The sequence below is a fragment of the Heteronotia binoei genome, chromosome 1 (assembly GCF_032191835.1).
Source record: "Heteronotia binoei isolate CCM8104 ecotype False Entrance Well chromosome 1, APGP_CSIRO_Hbin_v1, whole genome shotgun sequence".
Taxonomy (NCBI): domain Eukaryota; kingdom Metazoa; phylum Chordata; class Lepidosauria; order Squamata; family Gekkonidae; genus Heteronotia; species Heteronotia binoei.
Window position 1 is genome coordinate 183367377 of NC_083223.1, and position 15925 is coordinate 183383301.

The window sequence follows — 15925 nt, forward strand, 5'->3', positions numbered from 1 at the left end:
CTTTTGATACCGTTAGCAGGAAAGGCCTGTGGCAAATCTTGGAACGTTTAGGATGTTCCCCAAGGTTCCTCAGCCTGATCATCCAGCTACATGAAGACCAGCGAGGCAAAGTCAGACACTGCAGCGACCTCTCGGAGCCCTTCCCAATAGGCACAGGTGTAAGGCAAGGCTGCGTTCTCGCGCCAACTCTCTTTACGATCTTCTTTAGCATGATGCTTCAAAGAGCCGCAGTAGATCTAGATGATGACGATGATGACATCCGCTATCGCACCGATGGCAGCCTGTTCAACCTGAAGCGACTAAAGGCTCACTCCAAGACAATGGAAAAACTTATCCGAGAGCTACTGTTTGCTGATGATGCTGCACTCGTCTCCCACTCGGTATCAGCTCTGCAGCATATGACGTCCTCCTTTGCAGAGGCTGCCAAGCTATTCGGCCTAGAAGTTAGTCTGAAGAAGACAGAAGTTCTCCACCAGCCTGCACCCCAGGAAGATTATCACCCTCCCTGCATCACTGTGGGTGAATCAGTTCTGAAGACAGTCCAGCAGTTCAGCTACCTGGGGTGCATCATCTCCTCAGATGCCAAGATCGACAAGGAGATTGACAACAGGCTGGCAAAGGCAAACCGTGCCTTTGGCCGACTGCACAAAAGAGTGTGGAGCAACAAGCATCTGAAAAAAGGCACAAAGCGGTTACAAAGCGGTTGTGATGACAACCCTCATCTACAGCTCCGAATAGTGGGTTTTATACCGTCATCACGTGCGACTCCTTGAGCGCTTTCATCAGCGCTGCCTTCGCACCATCCTCAACATCCACTGGAGTGACTTTGTGACCAACACTGAAGTCCTCAAGAGGGCGGAGGTTACAAGCATCGAGGCACTGCTGTTGAAGATGCAGCTGCGCTGGGCAGGGCATATTTCTAGGATGGAAAACCACCGCCTTCCCAAGATTGCTCTGTACGGCAAACTTTCCACTGGCCATCGAAATAGAGGGGCACCAAAGAAGAGGTACAAGGACTCCTTGAAGAAATCCCTTGGCACCTGTCACATCAACCATCACCAGTGGTCTGACCTAGCCTCAGATCGCAAAGCATGGAGGCACACCATCCACCAGGCTGTCTCTTCCTTTGAGAACGCACGCATAGCTGGTCTTGAGGACAAAAGGAGATTAAGGAAGAATTGCACTGCTACAGCACCAACCCCAAATCAGACTTTTCCCTGCAGCCACTGTGGCCGGATCTGTCTGTCCCGCATTGGTCTTGTCAGTCACCAGCGAGCCTGCAGCAGACGTGGACTACTGCACCTTTCTTAAATCTTCGTTCGCAAAGTCAAGCCGAGAGAGAGAGAGATAAATAGGGAGTTATCCGAAGAGACCGCCACAACCGCATTTAACTTTAAAAGGGGTAAATACACTGAGATGAGGAGGCATGTGAGGAGGAAACTGAAAGCAAAGGTACATACGGTCAAAACCCTTGGGGAAGCTTGGATACTATTTAAAACTATAATCCTAGAAGCTCAGATAAAATACATACCACAAGTTAGGAAAGGCACAAACAGGCATAAGAAAAGGCCTGCATGGTTAACAAAGTAATGGAAGCTGTAAAAGGTAAGAAGGACTCCTTTAAGCGGTGGAAAACCAGTCCAAGTGAAATTAGTAAAAGGGAACACAGGCTGTGGCAAATCAAATGCAAGACTGTGATCAGGCAGGCAAAAAGGGACTATGAGGAGCATATTGCAAAAAACATAAAGACCAACAATAAAAGTTTCTTCAAATACATTAGAAGTAGGAAACCAGCCAGGAAGGCAGTGGGGCACTTGGATGACCATGGGGTAAAAGGATTACTGAAGGAGGATAGGGAAATGGCTGAGAAGCTAAATGAATTTTTTGCCTCCGTATTCACTGTGGAAGACAAGAACTTTTTGCCCGCCCCAGTACCACTAATTTTGGAAGGGGTGTTGAAAGACCTGAGTCAGATTGAGGTGACAGAAGAGAGGGTCCTACAACTGATAGAAAAATTAAAAACTAATAAGTCACCGGGTCCGGATGGCATACATCCAAGAGTTCTGAAAGAACTCAAAGTTGAACTTGTGGATCTTCTAACAAAAATCTGTAATCTTTCATTGAAATCTGCCTCCGTTCCTGAGGACTGGAAGGTAGCAAATGTCACGCCCATCTTTAAAAAGGGTTCCAGAGGAGATCCGGGAAATTACAGGCCAGTCAGTCTGACTTCAATACCGGGAAAGTTGGTAGAAAGCATTATCAAGGACAGAATGAGTAGGCACATTGATGAACACGGGTTATTGAGGAAGACTCAGCATGGGTTCTGCAAGGGAAGATCTTGCCTCACTAACCTGTTACATTTCTTTGAGGGGGTGAACAAACATGTGGACAAAGGAGACCCAATAGATGTTGTTTACCTTGACTTCCAGAAAGCTTTTGATAAAGTTCCTCATCAAAGGCTCCTTAGAAGGCTTGAGAGTCATGGAGTAAAAGGACAGGTCCTCTTGTGGATCAAAAACTGGCTGAGTAATAGGAAGCAGAGAATGAGTATAAATGGGCAGTCTTCGCAGTGGAGGACGGTAAGCAGTGGGGTGCCGCAGGGCTCGGTACTGGGTCCCATGCTCTTTAACTTGTTCATAAATTATTTAGAGTTGGGAGTGAGCAGTGAAGTGGCCAAGTTTGCAGATGACACTAAATTGTTCAGGGTAGTGAGAACCAGAGAGGATTGTGAGGAACTCCAAAGGGATCTGTTGAGGCTGGGTGAGTGGGCGTCAACATGGCAGATGCGGTTCAATGTGGCCAAGTGCAAAGTAATGCACATTGGGGCCAAGAATCCCAGCTACAAATTCAAGTTGATGGTGTGTGAACTGACCAAGAGAGAGATCTTGGGGTCGTGGTAGATAACTCACTGAAAATGTCAAGACAGTGTGCGTTTGCAATAAAAAAGGCCAACGCCATGCTGGGAATTATTAGGAAGGGAATTGAAAACAAATCAGCCAGTATCATAATGCCCCTGTATAAATCGATGGTGCGGTCTCATTTGGAGTACTGTGTGCAGTTCTCGTCGCCGCACCTCAAAAAGGATATTATAGCATTGGAGAAAGTCCAGAGAAGGGCAACTAGAATGATTAAAGGGTTGGAGCACTTTCCCTATGAAGAAAGGTTGAAACGCTTGGGACTCTTTAGCTTGGAGAAACGTCGACTGCGGGGTGACATGATAGAGGTTTACAAGATAATGCATGGGATGGAGAAAGTAGAGAAAGAGGTACTTTTCTCCCTTTCTCACAATACAAGAACTCGTGGGCATTCGATGAAATTGCTGAGCAGACAGGTTAAAACGGATAAAAGGAAGTACTTCTTCACCCAAAGGGTGATTAACATGTGGAATTCACTGCCACAGGAGGTGGTGGCGGCCACAAGTATAGCCACCTTCAAGAGCGGTTTAGATAAAAGTATTGAGCAGAGGTCCATCAGTGGCTATTAGCCACAGTGTGTGTATATATATAAAATTTTTTGCCACTGTGTGACACAGAGTGTTGGACTGGATGGGCCGTTGGCCTGATCCAATATGGCTTCTCTTATGTTCTTATGTTGGAAAAATTCCTCTAATGACAACCTGTGGTAATCTTTCTGGTAATCGATACTCAAGAATGTAATAGAAGACAAGTGACATAATATGTATGCCATACATGAGTGGGTTTCTGAAAGATACTGATATAATAAAAAAACAAGTGATTTTATTGTCTAGATTAGGGATAGGTATGAACTGGAAAAATGCTGTTTGTGTTGGTTTGTGGCCTTTGGCCAAACCACGAACTGAACCACAACTAAACCAGGAAGTTCATTTGTGAACCAAACCAGTTTGGGGTTTTTGACCCTGCAAATCTAATTGAAAGGGATCACAGTCCCTTTAAACAGGGTTTGCAGAAAGCACCCCCCAAAAAACAACAACAACAAACCACTGAACGAAGGAGAGCACCTTGCCCCCTGTTGCACACAGATGTTTCAGGCTGTTTTGTGTAGTCCATTTAAAGTCCAAAAAACTGCTGAGCAGCAGGGAGTGCCTGCTCTGGAGCTGTTTTGAGCTGTCTTGAACAGGGAATGCCTGCTCCCATCATTCAGCTGTTTTTACGGCTTTTGGGGGAGAACATTTACAGGGATTGAGTCCTTTTAAACCTCTGCTTTCTGCCGGATCCACAAACTTCCATGAAACAGCACAAACTGCTTTAAAAGTTTGTGACAGGAGACTCATCACAAACTTTGGTTTGTGAACCATGAAGATGGCAGAAATCATGATGAATTTTGCTTTGTGATTCAGTTTGTGCCCATCTTTAGTTCAGATAGGTCAGTATGCAGAGAAAAGCAGTAGCACTGGAACTGTAGTCTCTCCATTCTGAGGAACCAATGGACCATCACAGGAAAGAGTGGCAGGCAAGATCCACTATATGCTGAATGTTGCTACCTCTTCCACCACTCTTGGATACATGCAGAAGTTTCAAAGTCACATGCAGGACAGAAGGGACTCACTAAGCCTGTGACGTTCTTCATTGGAATAGAATGCTTAGTAGCTAAGCCTCCTTTTACTGCTTTTCTTCCCTTCTTAAACATGTTATTATAAGGAATGGATTGACCTGATTCTTTCCCTTGTCTTGGGTTTATTTTTGTGTGTGGAAGCACTGGAGATTGTTCTTTGCTGTATATATGTTGGATCCCACACAAAAATTCCACTAAGGGCAATTGAGCAGGATTTTTGTACTGCCTACTTCTGGTGCAGCCCCAGATGCCTCTGAAATACTGCTCTTGGAGGATACAGAATCCCCAGAAATAACATTGGGAGGAACTGGCAAAAATCACTCCACCTTCTAATAGTGGAAATCTTCATGGGTGATCCAACCCTCTGTTTCTTCAAGATTCTTGACCTGCTGGTTTTCTGTGGTCTTCTCATTGTCTAACTGTTGACCTGGTGCTTAATTTCAAGGAAACCTCTTCTTCCACAAGCTACTTTCCTTTAATTGTTTTGTATGCAGCTGCATTTCAAGACAGACAGGTTTAAAAGAAGATTAGATAGATTCATAGAAGACAAGTCTGTTAGTGCCTGTTAGCATGGTGACTAAAGGGAACTGTTACATTCAGAGGCAGTAAACCTCTGAATACCAGTGCCAAGAGGCAATATCAAGGGAAGACATTGGCCCCTGTGCCCTATTGTTGGCCCTCCAAAGTAACTGGGTGATATTTGTGTGAGACACTATGCTAGACCAAACGGACCACTGATCCAGCAGGGATCTTCTTATGTTCTTACTACAGGAGAGGGGCACAATGAAAATAATTATAGGCAGGGGACCCTCTAGAAAACAAAACCTGTCAGTCTGTCTAACTATATAAACAGTTTAACTATATAAACAGTCTGCTGTTTATATAGTTAAACTGAACTCTCAATAAGCAGCATTTATTATTTTCTAATTCACCCCAAGACTTTTAATACCATTACTCCAAATACAGTAATGTTATTTGAAATAACAAAATTGGTCACACTTTTCTTGCACTGGTGTTCTGACATTTCTAACAACTACTATGTGTGTAGGCTGAATTTCCTGGCACCATTTGTTTATAATTTGTAGTTTCTGTGCTACCAATTGTACTGTCGATATTATAATACAAAATATAAAGCAAGCATAACAAATTTAGGAATGGCCTTCTCATAGCTGTTGGTTTCTTTTGTTAAGATGCTTGGACAATAGGTCTATGATGGTGGCTAGCCATGATAGGTAAATGGAGTCTCCTTGTACAGAGGTACTATGTCCATGAATGTTGCCACTGAGCAGGGTCTGACACATTTCTATGTAGAGGCTCAAGAAATGAATGAAAATAATATAAGCAGCATCAACAACACTATGGTCCTGTTCCCAAGAGTATATGAGTTCAGATACAACATAAAACCATGGTTTACTTTAACTGTAATTAGTTTGGGAAAACTAAAACAGGAATTGGCCTGAGATCACGTGAATCTCTGTTTCTTACCAAATCCTGTTTTTAGCACCATTACTCTTTTCCCTGCTTCTGAAGCAGAAACCAGGCTGCTATCGCAGTCTGATTTGCAGTGCCCAGATGACAGTCTTGATGTGTCATCAACTTATGTATCATTAATTGCTGGTAGCATGAAGTCAGGGGAGCCATACTGAGGAATCATAGACTGCTCTTGAAACAGTGAGCAGCTGGGGATTCGTCCCCAACAGGTCCTGCCAGACCAACCTCGTTTCCTTCTTTGATCAAGTGATGAGCTTACTGGATCAAGGAAATGCTGTTGATGTCATTTACCTAGATTTCAGTATAGCTTTTGACAGGGTTCCCCATGATGTTCTGATGGGTAAACTAGAGGACTGTGGACTAGACTTTAGGATAGTTGGGTGAATAAAGAACTGGTTGGAGAACCACACTCAAAGAATAGTTGTCAATGGCTTTACATCTGAATGAAAGGAGGTGTCCAGTGGGGTGCCACAGGGCCCAGTACTTTTTTGGGTCTGGTACTTTTCAATATTTTTATCAGTGATCTGGATGAGGGTGTGGAGGGGCTACTCACTAAATTTGCAATGACACCAAATTGGGAGCAGCAGCAATTACACCAGATGGTAGAATTCAATGAGATTTGAACATGCTGGAAAAGTGGGCAGAGGTGAACAAGATTCAATTTAACAAGGATAAGTGCCAAGGTCTACTTTTCAGTAACAAAAATGAGAAACACATATACTGGATGGGGGATGCACTTCTGGGTAGCAGTGTGTGTGCGAACAAGATTTTGGGGTACGGGTGGACCATAAGTTAAATATGAGCAGCCAGTGTGATGCAGCAACAAAAAAAGGCAAATGTCATCTTGGGGTGTATCAACAGAGGCATAACATCCAGATTGCAAGATGTCATAGTTCCACTGTACATTGCATTGGCCAAAGTCTTATTGATATTATTCAAGCAGACTTTGCATTATAGCCCTGACGGCTCGAGCTACATCTCACCTCAATATTAGAACAACTCAATTTCTTCTGTGTTTGTCATTTTCCAAGTAAAACACTTTTGTAGTTTTCTGACTGAAAATGTGCTAATCCAGTCCACTTAAGTTTACTCGCTACTAGGATTGCAATGTTTAAACATTCCACTTCTCATTTTATGATTTCTTTCTTACCTTGATTGATGCCTATCACATACCATGCTCTTATTATATTAATTGAGCAGCTTTGGACTTTCCTTTGGCATCCATTCAGTTCAATAGCTGAACATCCTTTTGGCTTTAGTCCAGTTGTGTCATTAAGAATAATGCTACTTGTACATATCCTCAGCTGTTCCCCAGTAGCTGACAGACTACCATTCAGCCTGGAGGGTCCATCTTCCAACACTATCTTTTTTCATTTTGGATTGTCTCATCATAGGGTTTTTGAGGTACTTTGGCAATGCAGGATATCACCTCAGCAATATATGTGAAGGTCTCTTGAGACATATGGAAGGTCATGAAACTCCTGCAGGTTGCTTGCAAGTCATCCAAGGCCTTTGTGCAACACAAGTGACCACCAACACATAGAGGTGTCCAGTTCTTCCATTAGCAGCTACTTTGAGAAGATTATAAAATTCCTAGTTTCATCTGTCCATGAAAAGCCAACTTGTATTATGCAAGCCACCACCTTAGTCCAGGTGGCTGTGCTTTCTACAATTCCTTCTCCACTGTCTTTTCCATCAAAAAGTGCTCTGCTGGACTGAATTTTTCTCTCCATCACCTTTGCCAATATGCAACACATTTCAGAAGGGTAATTTTCCAGACTGTGTCTTTACTCCCAGCCATGGCTGCTTGAATAAAGACACTCCTGGGGCACTGAAACATTAGCTGTATATTCAGTGCTTTGGTGGTAGACTTTTTGGATTTTCCCAACTGCTTAGCTTTGCAGTATCATGAGGGATGGCTATGGATGAGACTATGCTAACACCCACCACAGGCAATTAGATAATTACATCCATTGTTGGCCAGACATCTCCGTTCTGTCCTATCATAGCAGGTCCACCAACATATGGCCCATCCCTCCCCCATTTTTGTCTTCTAACTTATTCTTGCCACCTCCTGCTATTGTCAGTACCATATATTTGGGAGATGATTTTGTTTTTAGCTTTTGTGTGGGAAGGAAAGCAATTGCTGCCAGTGTAAATTACTTTTGATGAGAAAACAAAAAAAATACTCATACCCTCAAAGTGCCTTCTGTTTGACATCCCAGACTAAGAAGGCATTGCACTTTATTATTTATTTATTTTTTATATTTATATACCTTCTTTTCTCTTGACCACTAGGAATCCAAGGTCAATAACAACAATAAATTGTATACATTAAAACTGTATACATTAAAACATTCAAAACAAAATAATAAATACATTAAAATCACATTAAAACAACCTGTTTACATCTGGGAAAACATGCCTTTGTTCCTAGGATCAGACTGTATCCAAAGCTCTCTGGAATATTTCCATTTTATACCTGTGGTGGGAAGGCATGAGGGTAGAAGACTCCTCTGATCTCCTTTGCAGGACTGTTCCACAAACATTATGCAGCCTCCCCCCCTCCCCCCCCCAAAAAGGCCTGAACCTAGGGCCTTTGCAGAGTATATTGTAGACAAGGGGGTAAAAGAGGATAGGCCTTGCTAAGAAGAGTGAGGGTGCCCCAAGGGAAAATACAGGGAGAAGCATTAACTCAGCTGTGTAGGCCACAAGACAAGAAGGACTTTAAAGGTAAAAAACAACACTTTGAATTGGACTCTGAAACAAACAGGCACCCCATGAAGAGCCCTCAGAATAGCTGCAACATTATCCTGAGACCTGACCTCTGTTAACAAATGGACTGCCACATTTTGCACCCACTGAAGTTTCTGGATCACCTTCAAGTGTATTACAGCAATCTAGGCTTACAATTGAACTGCCCTGCCAAAAGTTAGGGGGCTACTTAATCTGCTTCTGGATTTGGGTACAGCTTGGAGAGCTGTTTTGATCAAGTGGGGAAATGATGAATTAGAATAAGAAGCAGCATTTATTCCCAATGCAGCTATTGGTCTGGTCATGTCTGTGAGGTTATGGTCTAGGAAAGCCCTGTAGCCTGGATTTTATGGGGGGGAGGTACCAGGGCCCCCCAATTTAATTAAACTAAAGTAAAATTAACAAATAGTGTGGGAATGCCTTTGCAGATCCAGCCCTTAAAGGTCTCTGCCTTGCTGCTCTGCTCCTGGCCCTCCGAAACTGGACTTTCTCCAGCCTGTGCACTCCTCTCCCCAAGTTCAGGCTTTGCAGCATCCAAGCGAGGCTGTACAAGCCAGGGGTGTGGAGTTCAGCCTTGGCTTGTTGGTTTGCTCATTCAGGATGTGGATGAGAAGTGTGGGTGAGTAGGCTGGTGTGCCTCCCACTTGTAAGTCACTGTGGGGGGCTCACCCAGGAAGGAGATCTGAGCCTCAGGCTGACAGGAGGAAGAAATGGCGGGGGTTGGCTGTGGCAGGCTCTTGGTTGCAGCAGAATCCTGTGGGCTGACAGGAGAAGCAGCAGCAGGGGTGGGCTGGTGCACTGGGAGGCTGCAAGGAGCAGGCTGCCTTTCATACCTTGTGCTGTAGGTCTCTTAGGTGCACAGCAGCTAGGGGGAGTACTGTGGCACCTTCAAATGCACATCCTGGTCCATGGAAGGTATGCCCACTGCTGCTGGGGCAGGGGCACTGCAGAGGCAAAAGGGGTAGAACCCTGTGTGCCCTGCCAGTGGCTACAGCCCTGGTTCAGGGTGGAAGGTGAATATTCATTTGGCCTGCCCACCCCTTAGGATTTTTGGCCCCAATGTGCATTACTTTGCACTTGGCCACGCTGAACCTCATTTGCCACATTGTTACCCACTTGCCCAGCCTAGACAGATCCCTTTGGAGTACCTCACAATCTTCTCTGGTTCTCACCACCCTGAACAATTTAGTGTAATCCACAAACTTAGCCACGTCACTGCTTACTCCCAACTCCAAATCATTAATGAACAAGTTAAAAAGCATCGGACCCAGTACTGAGCCCTGTGGCACCCTACTGCTTACCATCCTCCACTGAGAAAATTCCTATTTATACTCATTCTGTTTCCTATTAATTAGCCAGTTTTTGATTCACAAGAAAACTTGTCCTTTTGCTTCATGACTCTTGAGCTTCCTAAGGAGCCTTTGATGAGGAATTTAATCAAAAGCTTTCTGGAAGTCAAAGTAAACAACATCTATTGGGTCCCTTTGTCCACATGTTCACACTCTCAAAGAACTCTAACAGGTTAGACAAGATCTTCCCTTACAGAACCCATGCTGAGTCTTCCTCAATAACTTTTGTTCATCAATGTGCCTGCTAATTCTCTCTTTGATAATGGTTTCCACCAACTTTCCCAGTATTGAAGTCAGGCTGACCGGTCTGTAATTTCCCGGATCTCCTCTGGAACCCTTTTTAAAGATGGGGGTGACATTTGCTACCTTCCAGTCCTCAGGAACGGAGGCAGATTTCAACGAAAGATTACAGATTTTTGTCAGAAGATCCACAAGTTCACCTTTGAGTTCTTTCAGAACTCTTGGATGTATGCCATCTGGGCCTGGTGACTTATCAGTTTTCAATTTGTCTATCAGTTGCAGAACCCTCTCTCTCATCACCTCAATCTGACTCAGGTCTTTCAACATCCCTCCCAAAATCAGCGGTTCTAGAGTGGGCAAACAGTTCTCATCTTCCACAGTGAAGACGGAGGCAAAAAATTCATTCAGCTTCTCAGCCATTTCCCTATCTTCCTTCAGTAATCCTTTTACCCCTTGGTCATCCAAGGGCCCGACTGCCTCCCTGGCTGGTTTCCTGCTTTTAATGTAGAAGAAATTTTTATTCTTGGTCTTTATGTTTTTTGCAATATGTTCCTCATAGTCCCTTTTTTGCCTGCCTGATCACGATCTTGTATTTGATTTGCCACAGCCTGTGTTCCCTTTTATCAACCTCACTTGGACTAGCTTTCCACCGCTTAAAGGAATCCTTCTTACCTTTTACAGCTTCCATTACTTTGTTTGTTAACCATGCAGCCTTTTTAAAAAATACCTATTTATGCCTTTCCTGACTTGTGGTATGTATTTTATCTGAGCTTCTAGGACTGTAGTTTTAAATAGCCTCCGAACTTCTTGACCCTATTTACCCTTCCTTTCAGTTCCCTCTTCACATGCCTCCTCGTGTCAGAAAATTTACCCCTTTTAAAGTGGTTGTGTTGGTCTTTTGGGGCAACTCCCTATTTATACCAATGGTGAAATCAATAACATTATGGTAACTGCTCCCAAGTGGTGTTCTAACTTGTGTGGGGAATAGCAGGCAAGGCTAGCAAACCACTCCCCTCCCCCAATACTTTTTCTTGGGCTTCCAGCTTACAAGCACCTGTTTGGGTTTTTGGGGTTTCTTTTCTTTTCTTTTTCTTTTTTTTTTTGGAGCTGCAGCAGGAGGGAGCAGTTTCTTAAACTGCCCCATTGCTTTTCCTGCTGGCAATGTGTGCTCTGGGGCCAAAAAAGGGTTCAACCCGACACCTCTCAGAGGACATGGAATAAATAAACTAACAAACAAATAAATAAGTCTATATGCAGAATAAATGCAAAGAAAAATATAACAAATAGTAGTCAATAGACTAATAATAATAATAATGTAGGTTACCTCCAAGTAACAGGCTGTGGATGAGTTCCATTGGTGAGCAGTTTGGTCACCTGATGCTGGGATCCATGCTGTATGACTCTCCATTGCTCTTGTTCCTGTAATCAAAAAAGCTGTGGCCTATATCACCCAACTCTGTATGTTTCATTTCACCCAATTCTGTCTCTGCATGATTTGAAAGGAGCTGCCTCATTTCCAGCACTTCTGCTCTTTGGACTGCAAGATAGGGTTTCTAACCAGTTCACTGCTGTGAGCTTGCGAGAGTCTTTCATTTGAAGCAAGCATTGTTCTTTGCTGTCCTCAGCATCCATTCCTTTGCATTTTCTTCCTAGGAGTAGGGACCTCCGGGACACCATCAGAGCATCTTTTGGCCAAAGCTATTATATGTCATGCTGTTTCAGATACTGTAATACCTAGAAAAATTACCTTGAACCTAAGGTATCTTGAGAATGGTGATAAGACCCTTGTTTGTTACAAGCTGTAGAGTGAATAATACATGTGGTGCTGGAATGAAAGCAAAAGCATATTGAGTTATGCAGCAGAAACTGAAACAATGTGATGAAGGTAAACTTGGCAACATTTTAACATGCACATACTCCCTAGAAGGGAAAAAAATGAAAAGGTGGTTTTAGTCTTATCAGAAGTCACAGCTGGAAATTAAAATCTGGACATTTTAACCTCTGTGCATGAAAACACAAACCACCACAAGCTCAGAAATGCAAGGGCAACAGACAGTCAACAACATTCCTTTGCTAATCAATCAAGCAATATTTTACTCTGCTCCAGAACTACTCTGAGGATCTTTGGTTGCTAAGGGGGTGCCTGGCATCTTGGGTCAAGGTGAAGTGGCAGGCTGATTGCTATTCCCCCCCCCCCAGTTGGTCTGGGTATATCTATTGGCTCTGGTGCAGTCTCTGATTTATGGGCTGCTTTCCCAGATGCTGATGGAGGCCTCAATGGCTATGTTGGCAGGAGAGATGGTAATTCCTGAGAGGCAGAAGCCGCTGAATGAGTGGCAGTTGTTGAATATAGGGTTGGGGTAATTCATTCCATCTGTGCTATTTGAGCAGTCATGGCATATTCAAAGTAGGGTCATCAGAATCCCTCATGGCAGCACCTTCAGTACAAGTGGATTCACCTATGCTTCCACATATTTGTTTAGAAATATGTCACATCATCTACCTGTCGCCCATCAGCAGCTGTAATTCTGAAATGTCTATGTTTCCCTCAGAAACTAGCATGTTTCAGTACTCAGGCAGGCTGTTTCTGCAACCCCACATGCACTTCTGTTTTTTTAAAAAAAGATCAGATAGCAGGTGACACGAAGGCAATCCTGAGGCTCTGAAGAGATGCTGTCAGTCAGAGTAAAAAATACTGAGTGTGACAGAGTAATGGCCTGACTCTGTAGAAGGGAATTTCCCGTGTTCGTGCAACCCTGTCTTTGACTGGCTGTAACCAATTGTTACTCCTGTGATTGTATAGATGTGCAGCATTCTGGGCACTAATAACTGGCAATTGTGGACTCCCCACCTCTTTTGTGGCATTTGTACAAATGCAATCTCCCCTCACATGCAAGAGCCTGATCATGCACCTGAGCCTAGGGTGGCCATAATGCCTGAAGGTCAGCCAGGGACACCTTTTTTTGGCGGAAGGCAGGGGTGCGCGTGCACGAAGCGCATGCGCCGCTGGAAACAGGAAGTGACGTCACTTCCGGTGGTGTCACTTCCGGTGACGGCGTGCCGCCGCCGGAAACAGGAAGTGACACCACTTCCTGTGACATCATTTTCCCCCACGCCACCTGCCAGAAACAGGAAGTGACATCACTTCCTGTGACATCATTTCCCCCAAATGACATCATTTCCCCCAAATGCCACTGCCGGAAACAGGAAGTGACTTCACAGCACTTCCTGTGACATCCCCAAAAATCCCCCAAATATCACCGCCGGAAACACCAAGATTATTTATAGAGAGGGAAAGGGGGAAGTAAAGTTAAATGAAACTCTTTTTTTACTTTTTTCAAAGTGAGAAGACTAGAGAGAACGGGTTCCATGCTGAGAAGCCAGTCAGATTCCAGTGAGATTCCAGTGAGACTGTGCTGCATAATGCAGCCTATTTATTTTGTCCAGATTGCTCTGTTGGCTCTATCTGAGCCACCTTCATCAGTTTCGGGGTGTGGATCCCCCAGTGGGGTGGTCTCCCGACTCCCTCCGCCGGCTGTTTCTGATAGCCCTGCGCCCCCTCTTTCATTTGATATGTGTCCCGTGCGGGTGCCACCCTCCCACCGGGAGATGCCGCAAAATGAGCCCCCTTGAGGCTTATGGCGGCAGGGCTCGGGGGAAGCGAGCTAGACTGCTGTTCTTTTGAGGGGTTATAGAGTGTTTCGAGCCCATCCCTGTGGCATCAGTCCCATCGTTGTGGAACCCAGGGGGCCGGCGCAGCGGCACGCCGAAGCAGCCTGTCACTAATAACACAGGTCGAGATGCAGGACAGGAACCCGGAAATGACCGACAGGCTGCTTCAGCGTGCCGCTGCGCCGGCCCCCTGGGCCCCACAACGATGGGACCGATGCCACAGGGACGGGCTCGAAACACTCTATAACCCCTCAAAAGAACAGCAGTCTAGCTCGCTTCCCCCGAGCCCTGCCGCCATAAGCCTCAAGGGGGCTCATTTTGCGGCATCTCCCGGCGGGAGGGTGGCACCCGCACGGGACACATATCAAATGAAAGAGGGGGCACAGGGCTATCAGAAACAGCTGGCGGAGGGAGTCGGGAGACCACCCCACTGGGGGATCCACACCCCGAAAGTGATGAAGGTGGCGCAGATAGAGCCAACAGAGCAAACAGGACAAAATAAATAGGCTGCATTATGCAGCACAGTTGAGAAAGTGCCTTATCCCATATACTGATGAAGTAAATACAGGATCTGAGAACAAAATTGCACCAGAAGACACAAACACAAAGCTCCCTTACACTGAATCAGTGCTTGGGTCCACGAAAGTCAGTATTGTCTAGTCCAGTCACAAACACAAAGCTCCCTTACACTGAATCAGTGCTTGGGTCCACGAAAGTCAGTATTGTCTAGTCCAGTCACAAACACAAAGCTCCCTTACACTGAATCAGTGCTTGGGTCCACGAAAGTCAGTATTGTCTAGTCCAGTCACAAACACAAAGCTCCCTTACACTGAATCAGTGCTTGGGTCCACCAAAGTCAGCATTGTCTAGTCCAGTCACAAACACAAAGCTCCCTTACACTGAATCAGTGCTTGGGTCCACCAAAGTCAGTATTGTCTAGTCCAGTCACGAACACAAAGCTCCCTTACACTGAATCAGTGCTTGGGTCCACGAAAGTCAGTATTGTCTAGTCCAGTCACAAACACAAAGCTCCCTTACACTGAATCAGTACTTGGGTCCACCAAAGTCAGTATTGTCTACTCCAGGGGTGGCCAGAGGGAGGGAGGGAGGGAGGGAGGAAGGAGGGAGGGAGGGAAGGAAGGAAGGGAGGAGGGAAGGAGGGAAGGAAGGAAGGAAGGAAGGAAGGAAGGAAGGAAGGAAGGAAGGAAGGAGGGAGGGAAAAAGGAAGGAGGGAGGGAAGGAAGGGAAGAGGGAGGGAGGGAAGGAAGAAAGGAAGGAAGGAAGGATGGAGGGAAGGAGGGAGGGAGGGAGGGAGGGAAGGAAGGAGGGAAGGAAGGAAGGGAGGGAAGGAAGAAAGGAAGGAAGGAAGGAGGGAAGGAAGGAAGGGAGGGAAGGAGGGAAGGAAGAAAGGAAGGAGGGAAGGAAGGAAGGAAGGAAGGAGGGAGGGAAGGAAGGAGGGAAGGAAGGAGGGAGGGAGGAAGGAGGGAGGGAGGGAGGGAAGGAAGGGAGGAGGGAGGGAGGGAAGGAAGGAAGAAAGGAAGGAAGGAGGGAGGGAGGGAAGGGAGGAGGGAGGGAGGGAAGGAAGGAAGGGAGGAGGGAAGGAGGGAAGGAAGGAGGGAGGGAAGGAAGGGAGGAGGGAGGGAAGGAAGGAAGGAAGGAAGGAAGGAAGGAAGGAAGGAAGGAAGGAAGGCCGCCCCCTCCCGCCAGCCGCCCCCCCTGCTTTCGGCCCCCTCCCTGCTTACCTTCATCCAGGGCGGGTGGCGGCCTCTCCTCCGGGCGGCTGGTGCTGCTGGCGGGGCTGGCGGCGGCTGCGGAGGCCGGGGAGGGCCTCCGCTGGTCTCTGGAGGGCCTCCAGGGACCAGCGCCGGCCTCTCCGCGGCCTCCGC